This window comes from Triticum aestivum, chromosome 1A (assembly GCF_018294505.1).
Source record: "Triticum aestivum cultivar Chinese Spring chromosome 1A, IWGSC CS RefSeq v2.1, whole genome shotgun sequence".
In the NCBI taxonomy this organism is placed as follows: domain Eukaryota; kingdom Viridiplantae; phylum Streptophyta; class Magnoliopsida; order Poales; family Poaceae; genus Triticum; species Triticum aestivum.
In genome coordinates, this window is record NC_057794.1 from 304,294,554 (window position 1) to 304,308,704 (window position 14,151).

Here is a 14,151-nt window from a genome sequence, read left to right on the forward strand (position 1 = left end):
CTAGGAGCCCAATGATCGGGATCTCCACACACATGATAAACACCTTTCTTCTTGCCATTCTTCTTCTTGAAGTTCGTGTGCTTCACAGCCTTGTTCTTCCCATCAAACTTTGCTTTACCATCAAACTTGCCCTTGTTCTTGAACTTGTGGGGCTGGAAGTTCTTCTTCTGTACCAGATTGGCACTAGATCCCCCCCTCAATACCTCGAGCATGTGTGTCCTTTGCTCTCGCCTTTTCTTCCATAACAAGAGTATCAATGAGATCTGGAACAGAAAACTCATGTCTCTTATGCTTCAGTAAGGTAGCAAAGTTCCTCCATGAAGGAGGAAGCTTAGTGATGATACCTCCGGCAACAAACTTGTCTAGTAGCATACAATTGAAGTGCTCAAGTTCTATAGCAAATGACTGTATCTCATGAGCTTGCTCAACCACGGAGCGCTCTAATACATCTCCAACGTATCTATAATTTATGAAGTATTCATGCCATGTTTATGACAATTTTATATGGTTTTGGTATGATTTGCATGGAACTAACCCGAACTGACGCTATTTTCAGCAGAACTACGGTGGTGGTGTTTTGTGCAGAAATGAAAGTTCTCCAAATGAGCTGCAACTTTTTGACGATTTGTTTTGGAACAAAAGAGACCCCCAAAGCTTCATGGGAGGTCCAGAAGAGCCACGAGGAGGGCACGACCCACCAGGGCGCGCCTGGTGGGCTTGGCTTGCCCCGGTGGGTTGTGCTCACTTCAAGTCCCATCTTAGCATGAAACCAACGCCAAAAAATCCTATAAATAGAGAAACCATTAGGGGTTAACCTAGATTAGAAGTTCCACCGCCGCAAGGCTCTGTAGCCACCGAAAACCAATCTAGACCCCGTTCCGGCACCCTGCCAGAGGGGGAAATCATCTCCGGTGGCCATCTTCATCATCCCGGCGGCCACCACGATGAGGAGGGAGTAGTCCACCCTCGGGGCTGAGGGTTTGTACCAGTAGCTATGTGTTTAATCTCTCTCTCTCTCTCTCGTGTTCTTGAGATGTCACGATATTGATGTATCGCGGGCTTTGTTAATATAGTCGGATCATATGGTGTTTCCCCCTCTCTATCTTGTTGTGATGAATTGAGTTTTTCTCTTTGAGATTTCATTGTTATCGAATTGAATACTTTTATGGATTTGAGAACACTTGATATATGTATTGCAATTGAATACTCGTGGTGACAATGGGGCATCATATTGATTCACTTGATATATGTTTTGGCACTCAACTCGCGGATTCCCGATGTGACATTGGGGTAATCTATGCATAGGGGTTGATGCATGTTCTTGTCTTTGTTTATCCGGTAGAAATCTTGGGGCACTCTTTGAAGTTCTTTGTGTTGGATTGAATATTATGAATCTAAAATTTTCTTTGGTGTTATTTTAGTACGAACTCTTGGTTAGATCAATCGGAAAGAGTAGCTTCATGTTATTTTACTACGAACTCTAGGATAGATTGATCGGAAAGAATAGCTTTGAGGTGGTTTCATACCCTACAAACAATTTATTCTTATGTTCTCCGCTAGATAGGAACTTTGGAGCTATTCTTCGTTGCACGTTGAGGGACGGTTATATGATCCAATTATATTAGCATTGTTGAGAGGTTGCACTAGTGAAAGTATGGACCCTAGGCCTAATTTTTAAGCATTGCAATACCGTTTTTGTGCCTATTTACTATTTGCTACCTTGTTGTTTTTATTTATTCAGATTATAAAAATATATTTCTACCATCCATATTACACTTTTATCACCATCTCTTCGCCGAACTAGTGCACCTATACAATTTGCCATTGTATTGGGTGTGTTGGGGACACAAGAGATTTCTTGTATTTGGTTGCAGGGTCGTTTGAGAGAGACTATCTTCATCATACGCCTCCCACGGATTGATAAATCTTAGGTCATCCACTTGAGGGTAAATTTTTACTGTCCTACAAAACTCTGCGCTTGGAGGCCCAACACGTGTCTACAAGAATAAAGTTGCATAGTAGACATCACGCTCTTCAGTCATCCTGTAATCATAGAATTGCTCCATGATGTACAGCTCAGTGCCAGCATCCGAGACCCCAAACTTGGCCTCGAATGCATCCCACATATCTTTTCATTATCAATTGACGCATAAGCATCAACTATGTTCTCACCAATAACACTCAAGAGAGCAGCCTTAAACAGGGTATCCATTTTCTGAAAAGCTTGTTCCTGTTGAGCATCATATTCTCCTTCAGGATTGCCAAGAGTGGCGTCATAGCAACTCATGGTTTGAAACCATAAGACTACTCTCACACGCCACTTCTTATAGTGGATACCCTCAAACATAGGATGTCTCATGGAAGCAGCAAAACCACTCGGGGTAAATTGCCTATAATAAGGTTTTTGGATTGTTGGAAATATGAGCAATTTACCAAATAATTTTACTAACAAAAATACTAGATAAAGCATGAATAATATAGTAGAGATAAAGCAAGTCATGCACTCTGACAGAGAGAAGGTAAATAGCATCTGCATATATGCACTTGAACTGAACACATCTAGAACAGACACTAGATCAAGTTGCATATATGAAGTAGAACCTAACATATGTAGGGCAGACACTAGAACAAGGAACTGTGGAAAGACCTCTAACAGAAAGAGTAAGAACACATACGGGACAGCAACAACAACAGTAGCATTGGACTTGGGGTCTGTGTCCTCGCTAGCCATGTCATTGAGGAGGTTGTCGACGTTGGGGAAGAAGTCATCGGAGTCCGGGGCGTTCGTGATGAAGAAGTTAGTAGTCACGCAGAGCGTTCTCCAAAAACCTTATCACCCTTCTCCCGTACAGGACTCAAAGTGGTGTGGTTTCAGAGGCCTACTGTGCCGACATGTGGTGCACGCCGCAAGCCGGGATGGGGAAGAACGTAGCAGCAGCGCAGTGCTCAGGAACTTGGTGGCAAAAGGGAGATGATCTTCTGGTGCGTCTCTCTGGGAGGAGCGACCTCCTTTTTATAGGCGCGGGAGAAGAAGGCGAGAGGGCAGCGACGGGAGATGAAACGAAGAGAGGGAGGTGAAGTGAACAGCCAGTAGCCGAAGGGATGCGTCGTTCGCATTCAGTCTTCACTATAGCAAAAATCTTTTCAACTTTCGTGTGACCTTTCGTATACCAGTCATGCGTGGCAAAAATTTAGACATCGGTTCGGCTCATTCCCGCAACCGCGGCGCGGCGCATCGTGATGAGGCGTGGCGTGGCGGGTGGCGGAGGAGGAGCGCACGCGAATGTCCCTCTTGTTCTCATGCTCATACATGTGGGGAAATATCCTCCCTTATAAGGAGGTCCAACTCTCACCAAACTAGCAATATGGGATTAAACTTTAGTTCCACCTCTTTCCTGCACAAATGGGCTGCGTGGGCCTTTAGGATTTATTAGGAATTTCTGAAAATGCTATTGGGCTGGCCCAAAATAGACAAAGTTTCAGCATTATCAGTACTAAGCCTATATCTATGCTCATATAATTATCAGTACCTAAATTATTTTGATATATGAAAACCAAATTTAGTTTTGTAGTAACAATTTTATTTTCTGTAGTCAGCCACACGGTCACGCCATGATGACTAATTCTTTTCACGAATCGTCGGCTGGTTCGACCTTCGGCGGCGGCGACGAGCAGAGTTCCCTTATTCAGGAGTAGCTCCGCCAATTCATATCTATATCTATACCTAATAATAAGAAAGAGGTTGTTTCTTCTGTCGTTACGTTAGGAAATTGCCCCAGAAGTTAAAAAATATTACCCATCAATGCCATCTCTGATGGAGGTGAAGGTGTCGCGTTGTTTCGATAAGATAGATATCGTTTTCTATGGGAGTCAACTTTGACGATCTGACTACGAACGTGCGAAGACGCCGTGCCTTAGCAATCGCTAAACCAACTTCCGAGGGGTTATTGACCACGCCGGAGCACGATCAACCTGACCACGAGGGTCTATTTCCTACGAGCAAACGAAGAACAAGCAAGAAACTGATATTGCAATCTGGATATTGCGAATATAAGATGAAAGTTTTATTGATCAAGATGGGTTTTGTGACGTCTTGATCTGGTCCTTGAACACAAACAAAATACGCGAAGTTGCAGGAATAGCGAACTTTTAATCTAAACAAACCCAAAGTCTAAACAGTGCCCTAAGGGTTGTATATGTGGAGGAAGAAGGGGGAATTTCGTGGCCCTTGAAGGAGGGGTCCGAAACCAACCATATCTCTTATGATAAAAAAGTTTCGCACAGGGGAATTCTTTGTCTGGGCCGGCCCATAAAGTAGGGACCTCCTATACTACGCTTTGTATGCTGGGAGAGGATGTAGCACGCCCGTTTGAGCTGGCCCATGTCCAGGTGACCTGTTTTTTAAATTTGGTTTTTTTATTTTTCCTATTTATCTTCTGTTTTAGTTTTTTCTACTTTGAATAATTTGGGACTTCAAAAAAGTTACGAAAATAAAAAATGAGAATTTTAAAATAAAGTGTTGGTGGATTCAAAAAATGTTTGTGATTTTTTAGAAAATGTTTACTTATCCAACAATTGTTTGAAATTTGGAAAACATTTTTTGGGAAATCAAAAAATGTTCATTATTTAAAAAAATAGTTATGAAAAAATATTTATGAAACTGAACAAAAAAAATTTAATTCAAAAAATGTTAATGAATGAAAAACTATCCTAAAAATTCAAAAACTTTTTGTGACTACAAAATAGTTTATTCATTCATTAAATGTCGCTAATTCAAAAAATTATCATGCATTTAAAAAATGTTCGTTAAATCAAGAAAAATGTTCGTGAATTTCGAAAATTGTTCCACCATTTTCCAAAAAAAAGTTTGTCGATTCAAGAAAATTGTTTGGAAAAATGTTCACAACTTTAAAAAAGGTTTCAAATAGTATAAAATATCCATGAATACGAAAAATATTCTTGATTTTATAAAATGTTAAAAAATTTGTAAAAGTGTTCAGAATTTGAAAAATGTTTATGATTTCAAATAAGTGCACGAGTTTAAAAAAATGTTCATGATTTCACGAAATTGAGAGTGATAATGTATGTCGGTGATGTAGCAAAAATATGGTCAAGGCCATTGAAGTTATGATTGTTCTTTCTCCCGTTGCAACGCTTGAGCCCTTTTGCTGGTCCATCTAATAAGGAGAAGTCCACTCTGCATCATCTAACTTTGCCTTGCGTTTGTACATACATGTGCATATCTCCCTTTTCCTTGTGCCTTTATGAACAGGTCCATGGTCTCCAAATCCCTTTTCATTCCTCTATATAAATAAAAATTGAGTAGGATGAGTTTGCATTCAGATGGAAGGTGTCTTGCAGCGATGATAGTATAGGAGCCATCAAACAGATCACCGGGAGTAGAGACATACCCGTTCGCTCATGCAAGTGACCTAAGGCGCACAGCTCGGGTTTCCTGTCTCTCGTCAGCGTTGTTGTCGGTTCGCCTCTCCTATGGTCCTAGGACCATGGAGGCGCGGTGAATCCCGGCTCTTGTCGGTAGGAAGGCTTCGTTTTAGGTGTTTTTCTAAGTTTTGTCAGAGTTTATGCCATGATCAGGAAGACGAGGTTGTGACGGCTTTCTGAAGATGGAATAAAGTTTTCTGAAGATGGAATAAAGTATTTCCCATCCAGCCCTCGTTCGGGTTGTGCTTCTAGCGCCGTCAGAGGGCGTGTGAAGGTGTGTTTTCAACGAATCTCGTGGGATCCAATTGGCGTTTGTCTTTCGGTAGATCCGCTTGGATCTAGTCTTCATTCGTCTACGTCTGTGTGTCTGCAGGTTGGATTCTTCCGATCTGTATTTTTTTCATTGGTGGCGGTTGTTGTTCTAATGCGTTGGTCCTATGAGGCCTTAGCATGATGACTTTCCAACTGTCTACTACAATAATGTTTGTTCGGCTCCGACGAGGGAGGGATAAACGCCTTCAGCTCGCTCCAATGCTTGTAGTCGTCGCTAGATGATCTATAAACTTGGATGTGATTTTTACTCCTAGTGTTTTTCATACTATCTTGGTAGTTGATGAATAGATCGAAAGTTTTTTCGAAAAGAAAACAGAATGTCGGGCAGATCCAGCTGGTACGGTCAGTGGTGTTCCGGGGGATGCATAGCACGGTTACCATACTAGTTGTATCATTAACTTATTTAAGAATCACCTATTATTTATGAAAGAAACTGGATCTGTATTTCTGGGTCTATTTAAGACACATGAATTATAGGAATTGAGAAAATGTTCTTTGCTTCCTCTATGCTTCTATAACTTTAGGACTTGATTTACAGCAATCTTGAACTCCGCATCGGTGATGCATACCTAACTCATCTTGATTTTCTCAAATCAGCTGTGAGCCCTTAAGCTATCCATAGTGGAAAAAAAATAAGTGATAACATAACATATGTCTAGACAAATAAATGATGTGATAAGTAATTAATGAAAAATGAGAAGCTATAAAATGAGTATAATTTAATAAATAAATTGTTGCAAGATGCCACACATATGTAGTATTATAGAGGTAGTAACATAGACTAATAACATTTGCATGTTACTAGTCTAAGTTACTCCCCATCATGCAGATAGAACTAGCTAAATATAATACACTACGAAAAATACATTTTACATCTATACAAGCCCACCAACAATAATCCAGATAAAGATATTTTTTTTCTAGCAACATGTTTAATCTCGCATGCATATAGTCATGATGACACTCAACTACTCTCTCTCAAGGTCCAGTCCTTCGTTGCATGTATACTACATATTAATGATTCCAGTAAACAAAAAAGAAAAGCTAGCGTGCAAAGTAGACATTAAATATTACCTCAATACTTGTAATCTGAATTTGCGGCTTTGTATATAGAAATTGAGGGAGTATCAATTTTGCTAAACCTCATTCAGCTGAGAGTTAACAAAGTCTCAGTCAACCCCATTACCATAGGATGCAGGGGCTTCAAGACCTACGCGTCTTTTGTGTAGGCTGGCTCGGTTGTCCACTTGTTTCGTCGTCTGGACTAGTAGGGACGGCCCGTCTAGGATTATGCACCTTTTTTTCTTGTTTACAACAGGCTTGTGCTGGGTTCTGTGGGCCCTTTTCTCTCACTAGTAATCATGTACGTGCAAATGCACATATTAATGAGTACACATAATCTTCCAGTGAGATAAAATAGTACAATACTATCAAGCTTTTTGTTTCCTGTTTCTTGCTTCGAAGGTTTTTTCTCGTTACAAGATCCCATCAAATACAAAAGATACTAATAGACAAGCCTTTGGCTGTCGGAGGAAATTGCGTAGCTAAAAGTAATATATATGCAGTAGAAACAATATATTGATAGAAACCATAACTGAATTATTTCAAGTATTTATATATAATGGTCTATCAGCATTACCCTTTGGCTATCAGCATTAACCTTTGGCTATCAGCATTTTTCTACAAATTAATCAATGTTCTATATAATGGTCTTCGTTTCACAGGAAATGCCAACTTGTGATAATGTTCTGCATAACATTGAATCCACTGCATCTTCTTTTCAGCTTGAATCCTTTGTATCCGAATAATGTACAGAGAAATAAATCACACTTAACATGGATCGGTGATGGTAAAGCTATGCAATGGTAGAAAGAAATATCACTTCACTCTTCAGTTTCATCCATACGGTAAGCGTAGCCAGTTTATTTCCCTTATTATAGACTCATTTTGGCTTATATGCAACGATCTAATCACAAATCTAAAACCTGAGAGGCCTTACTGATAGATCGTAAGAAGCTCAATCGAAACGTGGAAATTACAAATATCATAGAAAACTGTTTTTGAGCAGAAAAAAATTCATACTAATTTAGAAGAAAACTCAACATTGTTCAGTTATGGTCATATGTCAATGTATATAATCAGTAAGTGAGAGTGGCGTTTTGGCTCCTAGGTGCATATGCACACATGATTTTTTATCCACATCTCTTGAATGGCACTAAACAAAATAAATCATTTTCTCGAAAACTTTGAGACCAAGAGATGGGACGCTTAATAATTAATAGATCAGAAAGGAGTTAAAGAAGACTAACCTCATGTCATATAGACGCATTCTTTGTGCGAGAAATCATATGGATCAGAATTAACACCACATAGCGAGGAAACTCTCTTGATGAATATAATACTTATTGTTTAATATTAAGGTGTCTTCGACAGTGGCAACAGCTCGGGGTTGGTGAGCTATGGCATCGAGCGAATACATGACTCTCCCGGCTATACTTACATGTTCAGCAGAACTCAGTGTCAAACAAATATATGTTCAGTTTTCATGTCATCAATGCATACATGTAAATTCGAGAAACAAACTTGTGAATTAAATTGATAAAACGATGGTTAATATAAAACATAGACAACTGCAGTTGTGAGGTAATCAGGAAAAGATGCAAGCAGGTCACATACCAGGCCAGTGACTGTAGACAACCTCCCAGGCTTCTTGGCATATCTGTTTTCCTCACAAGATCCACATAATCACTTCACTGAACCAAGAAATGGTATCACTTATTGATAGTTAAACATGATTTCCTGATCATCAGCTCACTTGTTAGGTTAAAAATATATATAAAGACGGTTATTAGATCAGCATGCCTTGTTTCTTGCAATATTGGTGGCAGATGGAGGCTGATACTTGTGATGTGCAGTTAAATGATTTAATCATTTAAGGGAGATTTGATTTGATGCCTCTGACTGACTATATCAGGCAATGGATACTGAATAATCGCATCATACTTTGAGATAGCAGTAAGGTTAATACTTTAGGTTATTTACCAAATTACATTACTTGCAAAATATTTACCTATCTACAACAGGAAATCGTATATGTATCAGTATTGATGGAGCTAACATTAAACGGTATAATCTACATGTCTAGCTCAGAGCCCTCTTCCTATCATTCCATGATATACATGCTTTTATCCTGAAGTTTGCATCTACTTCGCTATGTCTATTCAGATCAACTTAAGGTTCTAGGAGTAATCAATAGTAAAGTTGGCGGTGTAGAAAAACCAGGATCATATGTATACGTTCAATTTCAGACCACAACATGGCCTACAAGGAGGGAATTAGCTAGGCAACGGAAGAAGCCTGAAAGGTAATCTTGATTAATTCTAAAATAGCAAACCATGATGGATGCCGGTGAGCTGCCTAAACGAACGTAAACATTGTTCATCACAAAAATTCAGAAATTTGTCATTCACTAATGGAGCACACACATGCCAGGGATGTTAAAGAAATGGGGAACATCGTACATCATTAGAAATATTCATGCAATATTGAGAAGCTCAATTATTAAATGGTGCAAACAAAGTAAGCAGAATCTCAAGTAAATATGAATATGTGACGAAAAGGACCTTAGATGCTGCAGATGTTGATGAGTAGCAATATTCTGTACCTGTAGAAATAAAGTATGCATAGTTAGGGAGGAAGAGGAAACTGAATTTGTTTTCATTCTGTCAAAATTATATATTTCAAAATGTCATTCAGTTTTGCCGCATATGGTTTTTATGTAAACATTTGAATGTTGAAACATATGTTTCATGAATCTTGAAACATATTAGCTTGCACAAATTTTTTTAAAAAAAGTACTACATTATTTTCCCGTATAAAATTTAAGAAAGCGATAGCAGCAGACTCGTTAAGAGTAGAGGCTTCAGAAGATGTTGCAGAGGTGTGGAAGAAAGTAATACTCAAAAATAGAATTTTTTAGGTCAAATCAAGTTGCATCTCTAACTGGAGATGAAAGGTTTAATGTCATGAGTGTACCAAGCAGAGAGCATCTATTTTGCAAGCAGAGAGGCTGCAGGGTGCCTTTTATGCATTCAACAGAAGGACTAAGTAGATGCATCCTTTTTCACCTCCTATATTCACCATCCGCCTCTCCCATTTCCTCTCTCCACTGCCTCCTCTCAACCCATCCCGGTAAGCCCCACCTTCGCCTCGTCGATGCATACGGCCTTTGCATCACGGTGCACAAACCTTCATGATCTAAATAGATCTACCTTTCATGTCAATATATAATGCTTGCTCACAGCCCATGACTCAATCTCTTGAAACAACAAAACACGTGGGTTTTTTAAAAAAAAATTGAAACTACAATGTGGTATTTTTTAACTCAAACTACATTGTGCAGATTATATATTTAGATTATTTAGATTATATATTTGAGTAGTTGCGACAAAACAAAACATCGTTGCCGATACTATTGTGGATAACCCAATATAGCAAAACTTTTGCCTCCTTTCCTGTAGTTAGGTAACTTCAGGAGCATAGCAACACAATGGGATGGGAAGGTAAGCAACAAAACTTCAAATGTATGAGTTGCTTGGACTACAAATTTCTGAAATCCTCACTAATTCAATATGTCCTCATAAACTGTAACCCTTTTAGCGCTGTGTGTGGCATTGGCGTTGGATCATGATAATTCACATACGGCAATTGTTCCAGAATAATTGTTCCTGCTGTGTGGAAGAATCATGTATGTATGCACTAAAATAATCATAACCATAAGGATCATGTATGTATCAGATTATCTTGTGTGGAAAGAACAGAACCACAAGCATGTTGTTCAAACAATGCACACTTGAATGTAAAGAAAACTTACTGGCTCAGATGAGATCGGCGGCGGCAGAGGAGGAGCAGAGGAAGGCGGGCGGCGGAGAATAGGATCAGTGGGCGGAGGGCGAGGATGTACAGACTGAAGCGAAAAATGATGCAGATGAAGGAAAGATTCACCAGGTTGAACAAGCCTTGGAGTGGTCAGTACAAAACTGAAGCCTGACGATTGCTATGTCTCTAGCCTCTACAATTTCCATAAATAGAACACAAAGTTGAGAAGATGTTGGTACATAAGCAAAACCACAGAGTTGAGACGAGCAAACAGTGTTGTGTGTCACGCATCCAAGCAAGCATGCATCTAAAAGTTTCAGTTTTCTCACACCCACCTAGTACTAATAAATTAATTGAAGTTGTATGTAGATTCGCAGGAATCCCTCCGTGATGTGACCTGACCTGCATGAACTGAGCTGAGCAGATGGATAGATTCAGTCTAGCAATTCTGGACTTGTCCTCTCCTCTGTTGTCCCGAGAGCAGAGCAGATGGATAGATTCAGTCTAGCAATTCTAGACTTGTCCTCTCCTCTGTTATCTGTGTCTCAAGAGCAGACATCGGTGTAGGTGCTGCACCTGCGTGCATCTGCATCAAGGAGGGAAGGTGTGAGTGAGGGGAGCCGCCAAATCCAAAACAATCAAGAGTCCAATTGGGAGAGGAGAAGAGGGACCTTGACGACATCCAGGCATTCCATGGCAGCTGCGGCGACTCCATGGCCATGGGAAAGAGGCGCACGGACCTGGCCTTCCGTGGCTGCATGCCGGGGCGAGGTGGATTGGATCCGGCTGGGAGCAGAGGAGAGGAGGCGTCCCATCCCAAGTGAAGAGGAGAGAGACTCGCTCCGGCGGAGTGGCGGAGTGGCGGAGGCCAAGCTGCGGCGGGGCGGCTCCGGCGGCAGGGGAGGCTCCCGGCGAGCCGCGGCGGGGGCGGGGTGGGCTCCCGCGGTCGGGGAGGCTCCCGGCGACCCGCGGCCGCTTCCCGTGGCTCCGGCGGCGCGAGGAGGCGGTGAAGGGCGCGGCTGCGGGAGGAGGAGGAGGTCGTGCGGGAGAAGGAGGAGGTCGTGCGGGCGGGCGGTTTACTTTCTTTTTTTACCGCGGGGCATAGTAGCGATCGATAGATTGTGGCTTGTTGCGTGAGTTTTTTTTAGGTAAAGCAGAGCTTTATTGAACTTTAACGGTGCTTAGGCAAATTGCCTTGAGCACAAACAGGTTGGCACTACGCCGGCACGCTGATATTACATGTTTGGAGAACCACAGTTTCAGTTGGAATTTCGAGTCCTCGATAATCGCCGCATAAGGTGACGAATCAACCTTCCGCAAGTCCAATGCGTCGGCCAGGAGTTGGGAGTCGGTCTCAAAAACCACCCGTATCATTCCCAGTTCAGCAGCCATGGCTATGGCCTGTGTCATCGATGTGCTTCGGCCCCAAAAACATCACATATATGGTCTTGACGACCAGCTCGAGCTACAACAATATTTCCTTCTGTATCCTTGGCAACAACTCCCCATCCAGCATGAGAATCTCTCACCCGAAACGCTGCGTCCGTGTTTATCTTGATCATAGCATTCGGCGGAGGCTGCCATAGCTGCATATGTTTTCCTTTGGCGGCCGGCTGCAGCGCTTCTGCATATTCTAGTACTTCAGCACGGACCCTTCTGGCTAACTCCGGCGCCTCGACAGGAAGCTCTCTGTCACATCCCTAGTCTGGTATGATCTAGACTAGCTAGTCATTTGTGCATCATATTTAAATTTCATTTAAATTTGAAATGAGGATTGGTGGAACCCTCAGAATCATTTTTTTTTAAATGACCCAAATAAAAATTTCTCCAAAAGGGTCCAAGAAAATGCTCATGATGCCCTCTAAAAATATTGGACAGAGATAAAAATCAAAACAATATTTTTAGGAGCTCATGGATATTTATTTTGGCCATTTGGATTAATTCGATAAATATTTGCATTGGAAATATATTTCTATATATATGAAATATGGTCCAAAAATTATGCCATTTATAATAGAGCTCTGGAATAATATATCTAGCTCCTGCAAAAATTGGCATAATAAAATAAAATGGTTTAGTATTTTTATTAAACCAAACAAATGTCAGAAAATTAGAAAAGAAAACAGAAAAGGGGAGAGAGACTTACCTGGGCCACTTACCCGATCGGCCCAGTAGCTCGGCCCAGCTGACTGGCCGACGCCAGTCGTCCCCCTCCGCCGCGCTCGGCCTCGCCGGCGGCTAAACGCCGGCGGGATTGACCGGTCAACCCGCGCTAACCCCCCCAGTTGACCTGGGGTTTGACTACCCAGCGTCAATGACATGTGGGCCCCGACCCTGACTAATTTTAGTTTAGGATTAGTTTAAATTTAATCAACTCTGTTAATTAACCCTGACACTGACAGTGGGCCCCAGCGCCACTAATCTTTTTAATTAGGATTAAACTAACCCTGTTTAACCCCCTGTCACTGACGTGTGGACCCCACACGTCAGGTTTGACCCGGACCAGCCCAGTTGACTGCTGACGTCATGCTTACTCAATGCTGACGCAATATATATAATTTCTGGATTTAAATTAAATCAGGAAATTCCAGAAATTGTTTTAAACTTCAAAAATTCATAACAATTCAACCGTAGCTCAGATTAAAATAATTTATATATGAAAAATTATCAGAAAAATGCAACCTTTCCATCTGAACTAGTTTCATGCATGAAAAACCAACTTATACATGCTGAATATGGGAAAACACATTAGGGCATATATAAGAGACTTAATTCAGAAATGCATTTGAACCTTTGGTTCAAATGGACTTCAAACCAAATGTTTACTAGATGCATTAGCTCAAACAGCATCACATCTACATGCCATGTTCATGCATCATATTGTTGCATATGATTGTGTATTGATTGCCGGCACCGTTCCTTCTCGATAGGTCCTGCTCCGGAGACGTTCCAGAGTACCTGTCTGTGAAGCAGTGCCTCCCTTGTTGTTTTACCAGGCAAGCAAACCCCCTTGTTCATTTCGATAAAACCCTACTCTCTCGCTCCTGCTCTCAGTTATTGCATTAGGACAACAACGGTTCATCTGCTACTTTGTGCTGCGGTAGTTGAACCCATTCCTCTGCATGACCTGTCATTGCCACAGTAAATAGTTGAAACCCACTAGCATGTGTAGGAGTTGATTGAAGCCACTGATGTGTTCCTACCATGCTATGCCTACTATTGCTTAGAGTTGTGTCAGGTCTGATTCATTGGGAATGAATTGGAGTGTTACGATATGTTCTGATGCTGAGAGTGAAGTGTGTGAACACGATTTGGTAAAGGTAGCGGTGAGAGGCCATGTAGGAGTACATGGTGGGTTGTCTCACTGGAACCGTCCTTAAGCACTGAGTTCTATGTATGTTGTCCAATGACTCGATACTACCACACATTGGAATGCTTAAGTGCCCCTCTCGACTTATTAGCCAACTTGATCTCTGTCCAGGAGTCGCAACTAGT

General features: G+C 41.2%; 1 long non-coding RNA gene across 2 annotated transcripts; it reads right to left on the minus strand.

Moving 5' to 3' along the window:
* Positions 1-6,846: 6,846 nt before the first annotated feature.
* On the minus strand, positions 6,847-11,776 carry LOC123047307 (uncharacterized). 2 transcript variants are annotated; one of them, XR_006422931.1, is made up of 4 exons: positions 11,328-11,776; positions 10,992-11,242; positions 10,652-10,849; positions 6,847-9,442 (listed from the first exon to the last, which is right to left on the minus strand). It is a non-coding gene; the product is annotated as an uncharacterized lncRNA (long non-coding RNA). The 2 variants fall into 2 exon arrangements; XR_006422930.1 differs by having other exon boundaries at positions 11,059-11,242; positions 11,328-11,773.
* Positions 11,777-14,151: the final 2,375 nt, after the last annotated feature.